The 15,232-nt window shown below is 45.1% G+C and overlaps 1 protein-coding gene across 1 annotated transcript in view; it reads left to right on the forward strand.

Annotated features, from left to right (window-relative positions):
- Window positions 1-15,232, forward strand: part of DIS3L2 (DIS3 like 3'-5' exoribonuclease 2) — a 374,099-nt gene that overhangs the window by 258,969 nt on the left and 99,898 nt on the right. The gene's annotated exons all lie outside the window — the stretch shown is intronic.

Consider the following 15,232-nt stretch of genomic DNA (forward strand, 5'->3'; position numbering starts at 1 on the left):
TCACCTCCTAACTTCCTTGAACCCGGTGATCCAGTTTTGGATTGCTGCATACAACTGGCTTGACGCTTCCCTCCTCCCATGCCCTTGGACATGACTTCTGATGTTTGCACTTTGACTGCACTTAGGTGAGGGCTGTATCCCCTCCGTCTACCCACGTATCCCATGGCCTTCTGGCAGCTGGGAGCCCTCCACCTGGCCCCGTCTCTCAGGGGCGAGAAAGCAGCCCAGGTGCCAAACCTGCTCCATTCTGGGAACTTCCAAACGTCATCACCTAGAGAAAGGAGACAGCTACCCAGTCTCCCTCCACTGCCTGCTCTGATTGGCAGCTCCCACTGCCAGCACGCCTGTGTGCCCACACAGCTGGCAGAGGAAAAGCCAGGCTCTGAGCACTGCCCTCACTCGCAGCATGTCCTGGGAGGCCACTGTACTTTGGGGTCCTCCCTCTCTAACTTCTGGGAAAATTCAGCCTGCTGCCTGCTCCGGATGGAAGTATCTCGTGGGGTGCCAGGCTGTAGGTTTGAGAACACCAGCAGCATAGGGATCCTGGAGAGGCCCTGGAAAGGCGGTTCTCCGAGCCCCTGACCTTTATGAACCTGCAGATCTTGGCACAGCACTGAGACACATCTGCAGGACAGCATTCCCCTGCTCTTAGTTATCGCTGGCCTCTCTTCACTTCCACCCCTTCCAGACAGGGGCTTGGGAAGCTCATGCTCCTGAGCACACGCATCCCCGCTTCCTGCTGGTTTCCGGTATGCACTGGCCCTTTTGTGGACGTGCTGTCTAGACCCTGGCAAGGAGGCCACTGGGGGGGTCTGTGTGCTGCTCACTCTGAAAACGCCCCACCCCTAGAGTCCCAGGAACCTGACTCCATGCTTTTATGACTGGTCCATGGCCGTTAGGGAAAGACTAGTGTCATCTTGGCAATGCTAAGGGTGGTAGCAGATCTTTTTAAGAGGCAGTGTTCTCCTGGGCTGTTTTCTTTTCCTAGCTAGAGATCTGAAAACGGTCACTGACTACTTCACATCGGTTCTCCTGGATGACCCTGTGGCACCACCGCCATACCTACCACCTCCCCATCACATCATTTCCTGGAATATACCATCTGCCAGGGGTCTATTCAGACACAAAGACAGAGGAACCATATTCCAAATGCATGATTGGCCTGGGGCCCAAGGCTTGTAAGTTCACCCAACTGTTACGGCATAATTTCATTCCAAGTCTGAAACCAAGGCTCTCTACAAATAGAGGCACCAACTTCTGTCAAGGGTTTCTTAGCCTCTCCCTCTTGCCTGTGGAGCCCACTTCTGCCAGAACTACCACAGCTTCAACACGGCCATCATCTAAGGTTTTCACCCATTCCATAAACCCAAGACCTTCTGTTGCTGTCCTCTGAGGCACAGTATTAGGACTCCTGGCACCTCAGCCATACCTGGTGGCATGTGTGACATGTGGAAGATGGACTTCCATACATACCTCTGCCAGGTCCAACAGACCATGTCATTTGGCCTTTGAGTGGCCCGGCCGTCTGCTAGCACTAAAAGCACAGAATCTCTACTGAACAGAAGGGTTGCTGCACAGTGGAATCATCATTCATTTCCCCAACCCTGCCTTGTACAGATCCATTACGCCCCCACTTACATACATGGTCCTGGACCACTTACACCAGCAGTCTTCATGCCGGCCTCAGGAGGGGTATGTTCTAGAATCCCTGGACTCCATTTCCAGCAAAGTGCCTATGTGGTGCCCACAAAGGTGTTGGCAGTTCTAGACCAGAAGTCTTCCAGGACAGTCCAAAAGTTCCTAGGATTTCTAGCATTTACCAAGTTCCTCTCACGTTTCCAACCTGTCCACCCCAATAACTAACCTCTCAGAAGGGAAGAGACAAAAATTAACTCAAAACGAATCACAGACCTCAATGTGAAATGTAAAACTATAAAACTCCTAGAAGATAACATTGGAGAAATTTTAGATGCCCTTGGTTTGGCAATGACTCTTTATTTATTTATTTTATTTATTTATTTTACATTTACTTATTTTTGGCTGCATTGGGTCTTCATCCCAGCGCGCAGTCTTTCTCTAGTTGTGGCAAGCAGGGGCTACTCTTCATTGCGGTGTGCAGGCTTCTCATTGCAGTGGCTTCTCTTGTTGCAGAGCACGGACTCTAGGCGTGAGGGCTTCAGTAGTTGCAGCACATGGGCTCAGTAGTTGCAGCACACGGACTCTAGGGTGGGCAAGCTTCAGTAGTTGTGGTGCGTGGGCTCAGTAGTTGTGGCGCATGGGCTTAGCTGCTCCACGGCATGTGGGATCTTCCCAGACCAGGGATCGAACCCATGTCCCCTGCATTGGCAGGCGATTCTTAACCACTGCGCCACCGGGGAAGTCCAGCAATGACCTTTTAGATACAACACCAAAGGCACAATCTATGAAAGAAAGAATTGATAATCTGGACTTAATTAAAATTAAAAATTTATGCTCTGCAAAAGACACTGTCAAGAGAATGAAAAGGTAAGTCATAGACTTGGGGAAATTTGCAAAAGACACATCTGATAAAGGACTATTAGCCAAAATGTACAGAGTACTCTTAAAATTCAACAATAAAGAAATGAGCAACCCATTTGAGAACAGGCAAAAGACCTTAATAGATATTTCACCAAAGAAGGTATACAGATGGCAAATAAACGTATGCAAAGATGCTCCACATCGTATGTCATTAGAGGAATGTAAACTAAAATAGTAATGATGCTACTACACTCCTATTAGACTGGCCAAGGTCCAGAACACTGACAACACCAAATGCTGGTAAAGATGTGGAGCAACCGGAACGCATTCATTGCTTATGACAATGCAAAATGGTGCAGCCAGTTTGGAAGAGAGTTTGGCAGTTTCTTATAAAACTAAACATATTTTTACCATATGATCTAGTAATTGCACTCTTTGTTTTCACCCCAAAGGAGTTCAAAATGTATGTCCATGCAAAAATCTGCACATGGGTGTTTATAACAGCTTTATTTTTTTTTTTTTTGCGGTACGCAGGCCTCTCACTGTTGTGGCCTCTCCCGTTGCGGAGCACAGGCTCCGGACGCGCAGGCTCAGCGGCCACGGCTCATGGGCCCAGCCGCTCCACAGCATGTGGGATCTTCCCGGACTGGGGCACGAACTCATGTCCCCTGCATCGGCAGGCGGACTCTCAACTACTGCGCCACCAGGGAAGCCCAGCTTTATTCTTATTTTCTAAAATTTGGAAGCAACCTCCAAAATGTCCATCAGTAGGTGAATGGATAAACTGTGGTACATCCAAACAATGGAATATTATTTGGCACTAAAAAGAAACCAACTATCAAGCTATGAAAAGACATGGTTCCTCCATAGGAACCTTAAATATAAATTATTAAGTGAAAGAAGCCAATCTTCAAAGGCTACATACTGTAAGATCCCAACTATATGACTTTCTAGAAAAGTGAAAATTATGAAGGCAGTGAAAAGATCAGCAACCGCCAGGGACTAGCAGAGAGGGAGGGATGAGTAAGTAGAGCACAGAGGATTTTTAGGAAGTGAAACTACTCTCTATGGCACTATAATGGTAGGTACTTCTCATTATACATTTGTCCAAATTCATAGAATGTGAAACACCAAGAATGACCCCTAATGTAAACTATGGACTTCGGGTGATAATGATATGTCAGTGCAGATTCATTAGTTATAACAAATGGACCACTCTGGTAGGAATGTTGATAATGGGACTGTGCATGGGGTGGGGGGCGGGGGGGATATGGGAAATCTCTGTAACTTCTGCTCAATTTTGCTGTAAACCTAAAACAGCTCTAAAAAAATAAAGTCTTTTTTTTTTTTTTTTTTTTTTAAAGGCAGGGGGAGAATGGGACTCTTCTAGGCCTTGACTGCAGCCATGTCCTTTAGGGGCTGGGGATCCTGTGGCCTCTGGCCCAAGTTTGGCTCCACCATCTTGGTCAGCCATTGGTTGACAGTGATGTCCTCAACCCCATGGTGGAGGTTGTCCTGTCTGGAAGCCTCTACTCCCTCTCCAGAGAGTGCTGGCTCTGATGTGCATTGTCCCAAATGGGAGCCAGAGCTATCATCTGTTCAATCCAGTGGAGGCCCTCCCCAGGGAAACCTAGCACCTCCTCTCCCCTGCCCCATAACAGTACTTTCTGGATCACTGCAGCCTAGAACATGTAATCAAAACCCTAGAGCTCCACCTGCTCCCCGAGAATTGGACATCTGCTTTCTTCAGGGGTTCAGCTTTGCCTGCCATTTACACTGGGTGCTCAGAACCACCGTGTAGGTATTTTCGGCCATTCCAGAAATGAGAATACAGGAGGAGAGGGAGATGGAGTTGATTATTAAGCTGTGAAATTCTGGGTCAGAAGCTGCATGATCATCCAAACCCAGTTATAATTAACAGGGTGTTACCAGTGATAGGTGACCTCTGTGCACAGTGATACCTAAAAGGTCCAGAACTTTCAGTCATCTCTCAATAAGAATGGAAAGCTTTATCCTCATCTGAGCAGTCATCTACCCCAATGACTTAGCTTGTTTCAGAGCAACTATGCCCCTATCTGGCCTCTGTGACCTGTTCAAACCTAAATGCTGCGTTAAGAACTTCTGTTTGACCCCCATCCCTCACAATGTCTACGGCACCTGTGCCCAAGCTGTGGGCGGATATACATGGCTTAAGGGAATGCAGCACAAACGTGTTACCCACACATATCACTGAACATCAGCACATGAGGCTTCCTCCCTAACCTCCCCTCCCATGGCCATGAAGCTGGAGCCATCACCATTCCATTGTTATCCATATGGACAGTGCTGGCCTTTAGTTTGTGTTTATATTTTTGCAGGGCCTGTTCAACATTTTTCAAGTTCATATCCACCTAACCTTCACTCACAACCAGACAAGACCTGTTAACCTGGGACTAGAAGAATTATTGTTACTGTTACACCCCTTTCTACTGATGGCATTCCTTGTCCACAGTTGTCTCCACTCATTTGTTTAATATCCTCATTCATAGTAACTGTAGCCTCAACTTCTGAGCTTCCGTAGCATGGCGTAGCCAGCGAGTACCTAAGGAACCATGAGTTACTTAGGAGGATCTTGCATTTCTGATAGGCCAAGAATGGGAATAAGGACTATGTCAGTCAAGCCTGGGTCTCATAAGACATTCATATGGAAGATGCTGTTTGACTCTCCTCTTCAGTACACACAAACCGTCTGTTAGTACCAATACTCTGGGTCTTTGGAAGTGCCAACGGTCACTGAATCCCTGGCCTGCCAACTTCACCCCCCTCAGTGGCTTCCTGCCAACTATGTCTGCTCCTCCACATTGTATCCACCTTACCAACACTTGATGGACAGCCTGAGGCAGGGAGCCCAAGTATCTTCTAGCTTGCGATACCTGGGAATGTCACAGCTAATTGGCATTTACTCTACTAGGAAAGGTGTGAGAAAGAGAACCCAGCTCCCACCTCAGAAGTCTGCACAACCCACAGGATAGCTAAAATAAAGACATTTAGGGACTTCCCTGGTGGTCCAGTGGTTAAGACTCCATGCTCCTAATGCAGGGGGCCTGGGTTCAATCCCTGGTCAGGGAAGTAGATCCCACATGCCATGACTAAAAACAAAACAAAACAAAAAGATCCTGCATGCTGCAACTAAAAGATCCTGCATGCTGCAGCTAAAGATCCCACATGCCGCAACTAAAAAAAAAAAGATCCCACATGCGGCAACAAAGCTCCCGCGTGCCGCAACTAAGACCCAGCACAGCCAAACAAACAAACAAATATTTTTTTTAAATAAAGACAGATAACACCAAGTATCCACGAGGATGTGGAATAGTGGGAACTCTCACTGCTGCGGGGAAGGCAAATTGGTACAACCACTTTGGAAAACTGTTTGATAGTGTTATGGGCTGAATGTTTGTGTCCCCCTCAAATTCATATCTTGAAATCCTAACCCCTAATGTGATGATCTTAGGAGGCAGGGCCTTTGGGAGGTGATTAGGTCAAGGGTGGAGCCCTCATGAATGGGATTAGTGCCCATATAAAAGAGACCCCAGAGAGCACTCTCATCACCATGTGAGGATACTGCAGGAAGGCACCATCTGTGAACCAGGAAACGGGCCCTCTCTAGACACTGAATCTGCCATCACCTTGATCTTGGGTTTCCAAACCCCAGAACACTGAGAAATAAGTGTGTGTTGTTTAAACCACCCAGTCTATGATAGTTTTATTATAGCAGTCTGAACATAGTAAGACAGGCAGTGTCTTTTAAAGTTGAATGTATGTACACACTTTGTGGCCCAGCATTTCTGCTTCTGGGTATATACCTAACAGAAATGCATGCATGTGTTACAAAAGGAATGTGTAAGAATGTTCATTGCAACACTATGCAAAGTAGCCAAAAAACTAGAAGCTATTCAATACCGTCAGCTATAGGATGAACAAATAATTTGTGGTATGTTCACTCAGTGGGATGCAATACAACGAGAATGAAGAAATGACAGCTCCACACACAAACATAATGGTGAAGGAAACCAGACACAGAGTAAACACTGTATGAGTCCATTTATATAAAGTTCCAAAACAAGCAAAGCTAGAAGTCAGGATCGGAGGGGGGGGCGGGAAGGGCCCATCTGGTAGGGGAACTTCTAATGATTCTTGATCTGGGCACTGATGACACCAGTGTTCAGTTTGTGAGAATGCATCAAGCTTTTCCTTTATGACGTGTGTGTGTGTGTGTGTGTGTGTGTGTGTGTGTGTGTGTGTATAATACTTAAATAAAAATATGTTTTTATTTTGAAGCTTTTTGGGGAGTGACTTTTCCTCTACTCTGGCTCCTTTCAGTATATATAACCAGCCTCATCAGGCAAAGGAGCCACATCAAAATCCTCACTCATAGCTTGGCCCTCATAGTACTCATAGGTACCTCACTCATAGCTTGGCCCTCCAGAGAGCACAGCTCTGATATTTGTACACTGACTACGCTTCACATAACCTCAGGTTGGAGACATCCCATCCACACCTCCTGCCCCAAAATGCAGTTGGCTAAATCTAGCCTTTGGCCCAGGGCCTCTTAGGGAAGGGGGATAAGACTTTAAAATCCCTTTTATCTACAAAAACTGTAACGTTATAATGGGAAGAGCAATAGAAGTAGCAATCAGACCACATAAAGTGAATAAATGTGAAGCGTTCTCCCCATACAGATTCAAATATTTAAGAAAGTTTCGGCACAATTCGAGGTTTCTCTTCAGAGCAGGTGGCTTTCTCTTATCTAGCTCCGCACTCTCCTTTTATAGCCAGGAATTACGTTTCAAATTCAGAAAATGAGAAAAATAAAATTGGGTTAAATAAGTAAGCCTGTTTCCTTTGCTCTTCTCCTTCCTTTGGTTTCGTGATTGTCATAGTTCTAGAATTTCTCTTTGGGAATGCAGAGTTGGGACTCTTAAGCTCTGGAAATGGGGAGCTGAGTGGAGGAAGGGCCCCTATGCTCCCGAGCGGCTCCAGGCTCCTGCTGCCCGGCACTGCCCCCAGCTTGGCACGAGTGAATGGCGCCAGCCCACAGCCTTGGGCAGCAGCAGCTGTGCATTCTGATTCCTTTGAACCACTACTCTGACCTTTCTTACCACTCATTTGTGTTTCTTAAAGGACAGTGTCCAGGAACTTTTCTGCTGTTTGCACTTTACTTTGCCTGTGAAAGTCTTCTTGAAAGCTGGATGAGCTGCTTTCCCCTCCTCCGGGTTCTGTCTTGTTTGGCGGAATCATTTCTCCCAACTTCATCAGATGAGGGCGGGAGTGTGTGTGTCGGGGGATGGGGGTGGGGATGCCGGTTGAGTTCCCATCTACAGGGAATGTGGCACCAGTTTCTTTTCATTCAATGTCACTGACCTGTAAGTGTCTGATGTCAGAATTACAATCTAAGCTTGACTTGGGAAATTATCCCATAGATTAGTACAGTATACAGTGAAACAGATCTTGGGTCGAAATACCATCTTACTGTCCAAATACCATCATACTGTCTTTTATTTATGTATTTTTTAACATCTTTATTGGCGTATAATTGCTTTACAATCATCATACTGTCTTTTAAATGAAATTCTTTTTGTTGGGATTTTACTCAAACTAATACGTATTTGGTTACTCTTATTAACAATAGGGTGTACTCAGGAGAAAAGATAAATTTATATATTGTCCATTTAAATCCTGTGGAAAAACACTCTTTCTTTTTGACAAAAGGTAGATAGCTGTCAGGATAGGGGACAGCTGTCTGCCTGCATTTAGGCCTGTCCTCAGAAGGACACGACATCTAGCCAGTTAACATTTCCAAGCTATCTTCTCTGAGAGGAAAATACAATGTAATTGTTAAATTTAAGGTAATTTTTAAAAAATAAGTGAATAAGTTTTAAAAGTAAGAGAAAACGTAAACAGCTGAAACCTAAACCTAAATTTTCTGCCTATTGGCCCAAGCACTCGTGTTATTTTAGGTGTGAAACAGCTCAAATGAAAGTTTGCCCATAAATCTCTACGATATTTTATTGGTACTGCTTTATAATAGAGATCAAAGATTGGGATTGGAAGCCCGTCTTAATGTGGAGTCCAAAGAGTTTTAAGATGTTCCTTTATGACCCCAGCATGTTGTCAGAGTGTTGATGTTTTGTTAATGTCAAACTGTGTAGCAAAGAGTTGATCAAATTTGGAATTCATGGAAGGGTTGATATGAAAAAGAAAACTCTTTAAACAGAGATGTTGGCTGGCAAATGGATTATCTCCTTCCTTTAAGTTGTTTCAGCATGTGAGTGGGGAGCTAGCTGAGTGTACCTTATTGTTAAAACCTCAAAGTCCTCAGAGACCCGGAGCAAAACTCCCCAAGGTCTCGGGCTCTGACAGCCAGTGGGCACTGAGGGTGTGAGGGAGGTTTGGGAGCCGGCAGAAAGGGGCAGGAGGGGTCCCTGCAGCCCCTCCTGGCACTAGAGAACCCCCAGTGGGTTGTTGACGTCTGGCCGCCTTGAGCTGTTACAGCCCCCATGTCGTTGCTATTCCCTCCTGTTCCTTTTCGCCTAGATAATTGATCTCTCCCCCTCTGTGGCCCTTTCCGCTGGTCACAGGGCTGTCCTGGCTAACCTGTTGCTGAACTTGGCCAGCTCACCCGCTGTGGCTTTAGCAGATGTTTCTGCTCTCTGAGGCTAACATAAGATTTTAGTCCTGTTGGTACCCCCACCCAGCTGCCTTGGGCAATTTACCTAAATGATCAGTTTCTCTCAGTTCTCCTAAGCCCGAATCCAGAATGCTTAGAAAGGCAGTGTCCTATCATCAGCGTCCTTGTTTTCCATGACAGCTTTTAAGCTCTGTCCTCACCCAACTTTGATTCTGGCCCCGAGACATGCATAAGAAGACTTAGCACCCTTTAAGCCCCTTTCCTTTTCTGTCACTAAAGTGCCACCAGTCTTCATCCAGTTGGCATTTATTGAGTACTGGCTGTGTGCCAGGTGCCTGGTCTATAAAGATGAGACAGGTGCTGATCTTGCCCTGGAGAAGCCAGGGGAGGCGGGCATGTAACAATTACTACACACTGGCCTACTTGTAGTTACAGAAGTGCTCCGAGGTGAGGACGCATCACAGAGGAGAGAGAAGTTGTACCTGCCTGGATTGGTGGTGGAAGAGGATCTTCTGCAAGAGTCAGAAAGCCTTCACAAAGCAATTGATTTTTGAGCAGTGTTTCAAATTTTGAGTAGAAAATTTCTAGGTAGACAAAAGTAGGTGGAGAGGGCATTCCAGGCAGAGGCTAGAAAAAGCATGGAACTTCCAAGGAACAGTATGTAGTTTGGAATTGCTGGGGTCTGAGCTGCAGGGGGAGACAAGAGATGAAGTTGCAAAGAGAGGCCTGGGGCGGCAGGCTAAGGAGCTTGGGTTTCATCCTGAGGTCAAGTAGAGAAGTGACATCACATTCTTTGACTAAGATAGAAAATCACCTTAGCAACTGTGTGGCTGAAGAATAGTGAGGCCAGAGGTAGGAAAATTGTTATCAGTATCAGGGCCCTTTCCCTCAGTCATGGCCCCTTGAGGCTGTGAGTGACCACCCCAAAGCAGACATGGACCTTTGCTCACAGAATCTTAGGAGAGTAGACCAATATGGTGGTGTCCAGCTGGAGACCCCAGGAGAACCAGAGTAATAGATGTCTTCAGTCTGGGGCCAGAATGGACATCCTGAACAAGGAGCGTTCACATTTGCCCCCAGATTGCATCCCCTCCCAATCATATCACGTGACAAGGAACAGGGCTAGGCACCTGGGAGACCTTAGCTTCCCACTGGCATCTCTGCTGTCTCCTTGGAGATGGGGTCTGCAGGCCCTCTGCCGACTTCCTCTTGAGACCCCTTGGCCTTATTGAAGACGTTTGGGCCTTTCCTCATTAACAGGACATGCCAAAAATCAAATTACTGAATTCAGCTCATCAAATATTGGGGAAGATAAAGGCAACGTGTCCTAATATAAATGGGATTGCAGATTGCCGTCGGGTGGAATTTAGTAAGAAGATGCGAAAGTCTGCAGAATAATAAGGAAACCTTAACCAGAATAATTTCAACTCTAGAACTGTGCTGCTGGTTTAGGGGACTTAGGATGTATCGCAAGAGAGACGAAGGTGTCCACACTTGAACAGTGGAAGAGGGAGAGGAAAAGCCTCATTTGAGAGATTTAGAATGCAGAACCTACAGGACTGGGGAGCTGATGGGGTGCAGCAGGGAGGGGAGTCATCCTCCTCCACACGGTCCGGTGATTTTCTCCATCACGGCTCAGCCATGACTTGCAAAAGCAGGAAAGGCAGATTGTAAGAGCGATTGTGGAGTATGCAGAGCTGGAAAGTGAGGGAGTTTGAGAACTTGGAAGGAACTCTCCACGTGGTCCACACTGAGTAGTGAAGCTGAGTTGCGGGCCAGAAAAGCCATGACTGGGGAGAGCTATCGGGGGCTTGGGGAGCACGTAAGCATTTGCACGACGCCGGTGATGGCCAGCAGTTTCTCAACTGCCGGAGAGACCCTGCTGCTCTTTCCCAGTTATACATTGTGTTCTGCACTTAGGACCCTGCCTCGGAGTCTCTCCAGGTACCGTGGCAGATCTCACGTAGCTGATGAGGGTGCGGGGACCACTATGCTGTTGCCTAGGTGGGTCTCCCTGAAATAACAGAGCTCATATTTGAGGAAGCAGCTTATGGAGAGTGGCTGTTTGTCCCTCCAGTCCCCCTCCCACAGGGATCCCTGCTGTGCTGTGGACTGGACTTGACACAAGTGCCATGTGTCACGGGGCACAGTCCCAGTGACACTGGCAGAAATCAGGCCCAATTCATGAGAGGCCCTGACATGCCAAACCACAAATGTAATTATAACATCTTCACTCCTTTTCTTTTGAGAAATAGCAGTCTATTTACAAAACTATGTGGATATAAAGATAAAGACTGTTTTCTCGGAATTCCGTCTGAATCCTACCCCAAGATCTAGTGAAAGATTATTAAAAGGAATGCCCTTTAAAAATTAGGCATAATTATACTACCCCAAAAGTTTTAATGTTTAGCTTTTTCATGAGCACTTGGGTTCTTTGGCATCTGACCATTGCAGTGTGAGTATTAAAATGTTTCCTTCTGTGTAAGACACAGGATATCAAGCAATGTTTATAACCTGGGCAGCAGCTGAGTGTACCAATGGTTTTAGGATAGAATAGCCAAAACCGTTTATCTTGTACTTAAAATACTAGCTGCCTGTGAAATTCTTATGTAAAGATGTTTAAATAGGAGTCTACCGTGTATCAATATTTCATAGAATGTTTTATGTGATGGAATAAACAGTAAACAGAATAAATAGGTGATTTGTATTCCGGGTGAAAGTCAGCCATTCATTTGTAAACCAGAAGTGCTTGCTGTGTGTCAAGTGGTGGATAGAGAGAAACAGTCCTCATTCCTGAAGATAGCATGGTCTAGTGGAGAAGAGAGGCACATAAAGAAGCAGTTAGGGTGAGTGTAGGAGCTGTAGACGCTCTTACATGCGAGAGCAGGGAGGATGCGGTGAGTGACTGTTCAGGACTGCCTCAAGTCCTTTTTGAGAGAGCAGGGGCCCTGGGGAGGAAGTATACAAAACGCAGGGAGTGCTCCAGCCAGGGGAATCCGGGTAAGTGTTTCAGAGATGCTGATGAGCTGAATCTTAAACGATGTACAAAGCTGGCAAAACATCCAGAAAGGTGCTCCAGGGAGAGAGAACAACATGTGCATGAACTGGAGCAGCAAGCAGGCCTGGGTGGCTCTGGTTACTGCATGGGAGGGGGCCCCAGGGCAAAGGCTGAAGGGAAGTCTGAGCCAGGGGACCAAAGGACCTGGCAGACCATGGCGTGGCCAGTGAGCTGACTTTTATTGAGCATCTTCAATATTGTTTTACTAATAAGAGAACCAAGACTCAGAGAATTATACTAGGTTCCCCAAGTTGCACAGGAAATGGTGAGCCCAGGATTAGACCCCCCAAGTCTGCCTGGCTTCAAAGCCTTTGCTGTTTTTCCTGAGATGTGCTGCTGATGAGTCTGGGTCTCACCCTTTTGGTTCATGGTCTTTAGACTTTTCTTTTTTCTTTTTAGTGGTAAAGGCCTTTTTTGCAAATAAAATCTTAACCCCAAACTCCAATATGTAAAAATAGATCAGATTGTATTTCATTAACATAAAGGTCTTCCATATTTAAATGTATAACAGTTATGAGATCAGGTAATGAGAACAGGGACTTTCTTTTTAATAAGCTCTTTTATTTTAAAATAAATTTAAATTTACAGAAATCTTGCAAAGATAGTACAGAGAGGTGCCATATACCACACACCCAGCTCTCCGCCTTGCTCGCATCTTGCATTACCATGGTACGTTTGTCAGAACTAAGAAGTTGACATTGGAACATTGCTATTAACCAATCCATACTTTATTTGGATTTCACCAGTTTTTCCACCAATTATCTTTCCGTTCCAGGGTTGAGTCCAGGGTACCACATTTAGTTGCAATGACTTTCTTTGCACAAACACTAAAACATGAAGTCAGGAAATATGTTACATTCTCAGATGTTCAGCTTTATGATTGAAAATAAGATACTGCCTTGAACCCTTAGAAGAAATGCTATCTGTAAAAAAAGGTACTAAGCCCTGGACTACAGGCATGCAAGGCAAGAGCAACCTGCTACCGAAATGCAGTTGGTATAATTATCTGACAATGCAGCCCAGAGAAGAATCCAACAAGGCACACCCCACAAACTCAGTTTATTCTGTCTTATTCAGCTTGGGCTGTCATACAATATACCATAGACTGGGCAGTTTAAATAACAGACATTGTTTTTTTTCACAGTTCTGGAGGCTAGAAGTCCCAGATGAAGGTGCTGGCCAATTCAGTTCCTAGTGAGGACTCTCTTCCTGGCATGTAGAGGGCTGTGTCCTCACGTGACCTTTTTTGTGTGTGTGCAGGGCAGGGAGGGGGGAGTTATCTCTCTATTTATCAGATCAGGGCCACACCCTTATGACCTCATTTAACCTTAATTACCACCAAAAGACCCCACCTCCAAATACAGTCACATTGAGGGTTAGGGCTTCATCGTAGGAATTTGGGGGGTGGGGGAGGGACAGAGTTCAGTCCATAGCCTAGTCCAAAGGCTGAAATAATGTGAAATCTTTACAGTTCAATCATGGTATTAAAATTTTCTCGAGCTTCCCTGGTGGCGCAGTGGTTGAGAGTCCACCTGCTGATTCAGGGGACACGGGTTCGTGCCCCGGTCCGGGAAGATCCCACATGCCGCGGAGTGGCTGGGCCCGTGAGCCATGGCCGCTGAGCCTGCGCGTCCGGAGCCTGTGCTCCGCAACAGGAGAGGCCACAACAGTGAGAGGCCCGCGAACTGCAAAAAAAAAAAAAAAAAAAAAAGTCTCCATTTCGTACAGTATGTTTATGCAGGTAAATATGTATTACTTTGTAAAACACTTGATACATGCAAGAAAATGTTAAATATTTAGAGCCCATTTGAATACTCATTAAATAAGTTAACAGAGAATATAGTGTCATCTGAACAAACGATGCAAAAGCAATGGCAAGAAAAATTTTTCAAAAGTAGTTGCCTTATAAAAGCTGTTACCAGAAGTCTTCAGGTAGTCATTAGGTTTTCCATACAAAAGATACAGCATCCGTCAGAATAATGCCACGTAATACCATATAATTATTAGCTGTTTGTTACTGGTGTGGACTGTGAGTTCTAGAATTTACTTTTCAGTACCAAAGGTTATTTACTGTGCTGAAACAGAATACAAGTCCAGATACCTCACACGGAGTAGGACATCACTGGGGTTTGTTTTGTTTTTGCTGATAAAGAAACGTAACTAGCTAACTTTACCTCAGCTAGTGCATAGTTGCTGCTCTGTTACTTCAAAATTACTTAGCAGAGTGTTAGAAAGTGTTGCTTGACACTGCAGATCCAGGAGGTCCACAGTAGGTGCGTTGGATAAATGTCTGTTAATGCTGCCGTTTTTAGTTTGGGAGGTGGGAGTGAATGATGATGCCATTAATCAAGAAAAACATGGAAGAAGGAATAGATTTAAAGGTAGGAGGGAGGGAGCCTGAAGTAGCTTCAGGACATCCAGGTAGATTTACTCATTTTGTCTTTGGAATTTTAGAGTAAACAAATAACATTCCAGGATAGCTATAAGTCATGATTTGAAAATAAGTTGAAGAGGATTTCCTTTTTTTTTTTTTTAATTTAAGAGAGTATACCATTGAATCAGTTTATAATGGAATAGAAAACCAATAAAAGGAAGAAATAATTTGGGCTTAAAAACTGCAAAATGAGTGACTAGTTGACCACAGTGTTCATCTAGGGAATCTGGATTTGTGAATCTTTCAGTGATTATTTTTTCTTCCAGTTTTATTGAGATATTGATATAATTGAAATATCGAACTAAGTTCAAGGTGTACAGCCTAATGATTTGACTTACACATATTATGAAATGATTATCACAGTACGTTTAGTGAGCATCCGTCATCTCATACAGGTACAGCATTAAAGAAATAGAAAACATATTTCCTTCCTGTGACGAGAACTCTTAGGATTTACTCTCTTAACAGCTTTCATAGATAATGCAGTGTTCATTATATGTATCACGTTGCACATTACATCCCTAGTATTTATTTATCTTATAACTGGAAGTTTGTAACTTTTCACTACCTTCGG

The sequence above is a fragment of the Stenella coeruleoalba genome, assembly GCF_951394435.1.
Source record: "Stenella coeruleoalba genome assembly, chromosome: 6".
Classification (NCBI taxonomy): Eukaryota; Metazoa; Chordata; class Mammalia; order Artiodactyla; family Delphinidae; genus Stenella; species Stenella coeruleoalba.